The following is a 4330-nucleotide window of genomic DNA, read 5'->3' on the forward strand; positions in this document are numbered from 1 at the left end:
GGGCGGCGGCGGCCGAGGCGCTCCGGGAGCTGCCTGTCCCAGGGGGCAGCGGCTCCGAAGGACTGGACCCTTTGGAAGGGGATCCAGCCGCCCCCTTTTTGAGGATGTTTCCCTGAATCAGCTAAGACAACGCCCTGCATCCCGGCCGGATATTTTAAACCCTCTTCCAGGTGAGCTCGGCCAGTGTGTTTCGTTCTGTTGCAGTCCAGCTTCTTACCTCTGTCCCTTCTATCCCATTTACTGTCTTTCCCAGTGGATCTTTCCTCTCCTRCTGGATAGTTAATGTTTCACTCGGAAAACCTGAAAATCGATACTGCAGAACCTGTTTAATCACAGGCTGCATTTGATGATACTTAAAATGACAAGGCAGACAGCCACGTACAAATGTTTTACTGGTCAGGAAACACCTTTTCAAGAAAGATGTGTTAAGCGTTGTTTATAGAAAGTGATTATGTTCAGAAAGTGTCTCCACCTTTTTTTTCCTGCTTCTCTTATTCTGTGTAATGAAAGTAAAACTAAAACAGCCATTTAGTCTAAGCAAAAAATTATTATCTAAATACAGTTTTTATTAGAACAGATTTGGGAGTACATTTTCCTTTTTTTTTGTTCTTCTCAAATATTAAGGCTAAGGGCTTGCTTAGGATTGGGCTGAGTTTTGGAAGCATGTGGTATGTAGAAATCATGTACAGACATGTTGATACAGTAGGGAATTTCACTTCCCATTTGGTGTAATAATAGCTTCAACTTGCTGTCAAAACACAGTTTAGGCATTTGCTTGAAGGGTAGCATGAACTTTCAAAATATCAAGGAAATGTATAAGGTACTCAGACCTCATGTCTGAAAAAAGACATCCGATGCCTGAAAAATAGGAAGAAAATTTCACTTTGGGCATTTTAATATTTTAATCTAATGCTGTCCTCACTAAGATTTCTTTTCTTTTTCTTTTCAGAATCTGATTGATGAAAACTAGTGAAAAAGATGAGACGTTGTACTAGACAAGAGAAAATTGGCTGCTCCTTTCAGGAATTGTGCCAAAAGACTTTGCATCCAAAGACATTTTCCCCACAAAGACTGATGTTCTGAGATGCAGCTGCACCCCTCTAACCACAGTTAGCTGTTTCTAAGTCTSTGTCTAATACCCCCTTTTCTAGGGTCAGAGTTACTCGGTCTTGCCCAGGAACAAGCTTTCCGTGACACTACAGTTACCACTGTGCTGCAACATAGGTAGTGGGTATAACACTGTTTATGCTGACCAAGCAGTGTGAGTCCTGCGGTCCAACAGCCTGAATCGAAGTCATGCACAGCATACATAAGTCCCTTACACAGCTGATCATTCATTTAATCCTCTTTTATTCTGATTTGCTCAATTACTTCAACCAGGTGCTAGGCATACACTCAGGCCCCAGGTATCTGCAGAACAATGTGTTCAGTTCAACCTATACATCTTAAATCAGAATTTAACATTTTTAGAGCTGYACCTTCTCCTGCTACAACACCACTGGTGTCTTTCACCAATATTTTGAGCCCTTTGATGGACTATGGTCATGCTCTTAAGCTTCCTATTCTTTCAGTTGCAAAAGTACAATGATTAGATTTTATTCAGATTTTATTGCCTTAGCCTGCAGAAGAGACCTAATCTGACCTGATGTGATTTGGAAATTCCTCTGCTTGTGGCAATACCATGAACCTTGCTAACCTGTTTTTCCATTACTTCATGATGCTGCACGCTGATGATGTCAGCAGTATCAGCACTTTCACTTACTTCAGGCATTTTTAGCTCTATTGACTCAGCAAGAGCATAATGGTAGTTTAACATGCTTTTACAAGGACCAAGGTAAGGTGCAAGTATCCTCTGAAAYGAAACAATGCTTTTAGTGATTCTGGCCGTGCTGTTTCAGCTTTGTCTGTGCTGCAATGCTAAGARCATTGAAATAGGAAGTTTATCAAACAAAGGATTTTGGCTAGCTATGCTAGGGGTGCAGGACTGCACAGCTGCTGACGGAGCAGATGTGCTAGTATCGTTAGAGGTGCTTTCTGCCAGACTTGTGCAAGTGATGCAGCTGACATCACTAATAGCTGTGGTATGATTGCTGGAGTGTACATGACTGTAAATTGTGCTCTGATCCATATTTGCAGAGGGTTGCTGTAATTGAATGCCTCATTAATTAGCAATTACAAGATGGGTCACTAGTGTCTGCTAAGTGGCCTAGTGTAATACATAAATCCGGTTCTTAAAACCCCTCAAATCCTGGGATTGGTTTAAGGTCAATGCTGAAGGGATTCAGACGTCAATAGTCAAGAGAGGCCTTGGCAGCTGATTCATATATTTTTTCAGCATTTTAACTGTCCCTAAAATGCATTCTTTTTGACTGAAACTAAGCCTCATTGAATAGTTATCAGCCACAGCAGAGTACATTTGAGGTCACTTTATTAAAGTATGATATGCATGTGACTGCTTTAGGCATAGGTGTTTCTGAGATTGGGGTGGAGAGGCCAAGTGCACTGCTACCTTCCCTCCCTCCCTCCCTCCCTCTCTTTTTTTTTCTCCTTCTGTCCCTTCTCTCTCTCTTCTCTTTCTCCCTCTCTTTTCTTTCTCTTTTTCTTGACAAWTTATTTTTACATAAGGTTTCTTAGGAACTGGTAACAGTGATTATGACATTARCTGGAGTTTTGTTGTCTTCCATAATCTCTGGTTCATAGAAAATAGAGACCTTGTGAGAGATTTGAATCCAGACCCTTAACCAGTTGCAGGGGGTGTCATCAGAGATGGGCATTTGTCTAACCCTTTCCTAACATGTTCCTAAGGACTTCTAATAATAAAGGAATCGGTACCACCCAAAAGAATTGTAGCATTAGAAATTCTTAGTATTAGGAAGGTTGTTCAAGTGTCTAACCTAAATTGGTGTTTGCTTAAATTTAAGCCTAGTAGTTCTTGTCTTCCTCACTTCAGGTGTGAAGGGCAACTTATTCCCCATGTCTCTGTAACAGTTGTCACCTGTCTAAATATTATCATGTCTCCTTTTGCCTTCTCCAGACTAGTGAATTTTACAATTTTCTTCATGAATCATGGATGCTAGACAGTGGAAATGGGTGCTAAGCTGGAGCTGGTCCTATGTATCACTGGTGGGCTTTGAGCATTACCTGTTAAATGCACTTGAGCTGACCATTACTAAGTATCAGCAGGATACTGCATCACATCTGGCATTTTAAGCACACGAGTACGCCTGCTACTGTCCATGTGACTACTACTGTTTGAACTGTAGGAGTTTGAAGGGGCTTACAGTATGCTGTAAAAATACAGAACAGAACTGTTTTACAGGCAAATTGGGATGGCAGTGAAAAATGCAGGCCAGAAAACAAACTTGGAGGGCTTTGATGACCTTCGCCTCATGATTACTGGGTAAGGCTGGCTTTATGAAGTACATGCTGTGTCTGCATTCTAGTTATCTGTAATGCTGTACATTGTGACTCATTTCAGAGTTTGTGCATAACAGCACAAGATCTTAAAAATGCTTATTTGATAACAAAGGTGACTGCTTCTCCCTAGTTCTCCCATTACCTCTGATGGTTAAAGAATTTATCTGGCAGCAGCTCTCCCAGTCTGACAAAATGGAGGCTTCTGGGGAGAACATGACTCTTGCCTACCAGGGTTTTTCGTTTTTCTGGTTGTGCTTCCCCCCGTCCCCTTGCAGCGTCCAGAGGTCTCCAGGTTTCCTTTACTCCACTTTTATTTTCTGTGCCCTCTAGCCCCAAATTTCTCATCATTTACAATTGTCCTTTTATCACCCCTTCCCCCTTTATTAAGATGATGTGATTTTTATAATGCTGGGGGCTGGGCACAGGTTTGAGACATCCATCACAGCCCACAAAACTGTAACAGCTCGTAGCTCTAAGTTCCTGACCACGTAYGCRTTTAAGAGTACTTGYATTTCATTCCCTGGCACTTATTTGKCCATCGGTAAGATCAGTAAGGTCCCTGCAGAAATGGCATAGGCAGGGTAGGACTGTCCCCTCTGCAAGCACCAGGGCCCAGTCACTGATCAGGATGTTCTGTTTTGAACATTACTGGGTTTGGGAGACAAGCATGGAAAATAAGGAGACATAAGTATTGCTTAGAAAGACTGTTCCGACCGTTCCGAATGTGAGCATTCAGGGTGGGTTATCTGCACCTGAGCTAGACTAGACGAGCATTATTAAAGAAACAAGCCAAAAAAGCGGGGGGGGGGCTGGATTAGAAAGATGGTACTGTTTCACTAAGAAGCAGGAGATCAGGACACACCGGTGGGTTTTGTCCACCCTGAGGAATGAGGCAGGGTCCATAGCTGCCGCA

At 42.4% G+C, this 4330-nt stretch overlaps 1 long non-coding RNA gene across 1 annotated transcript; it reads left to right on the plus strand.

The window, feature by feature from the left end:
- Nucleotides 1-6: 6 nt before the first annotated feature.
- Nucleotides 7-3587, plus strand: LOC146598667 (uncharacterized). Its single transcript, XR_014895226.1, has 2 exons — nt 7-170; nt 950-3587. It is a non-coding gene; the product is annotated as an uncharacterized LOC146598667 (long non-coding RNA).
- The last annotated feature ends 743 nt before the right edge of the window (nt 3588-4330 follow it).

Source organism: Rhea americana, unplaced genomic scaffold (assembly GCF_003343005.1).
Source record: "Rhea americana isolate MKP2758 unplaced genomic scaffold, rheAme1 scaffold_156, whole genome shotgun sequence".
NCBI classification, from domain to species: domain Eukaryota; kingdom Metazoa; phylum Chordata; class Aves; order Rheiformes; family Rheidae; genus Rhea; species Rhea americana.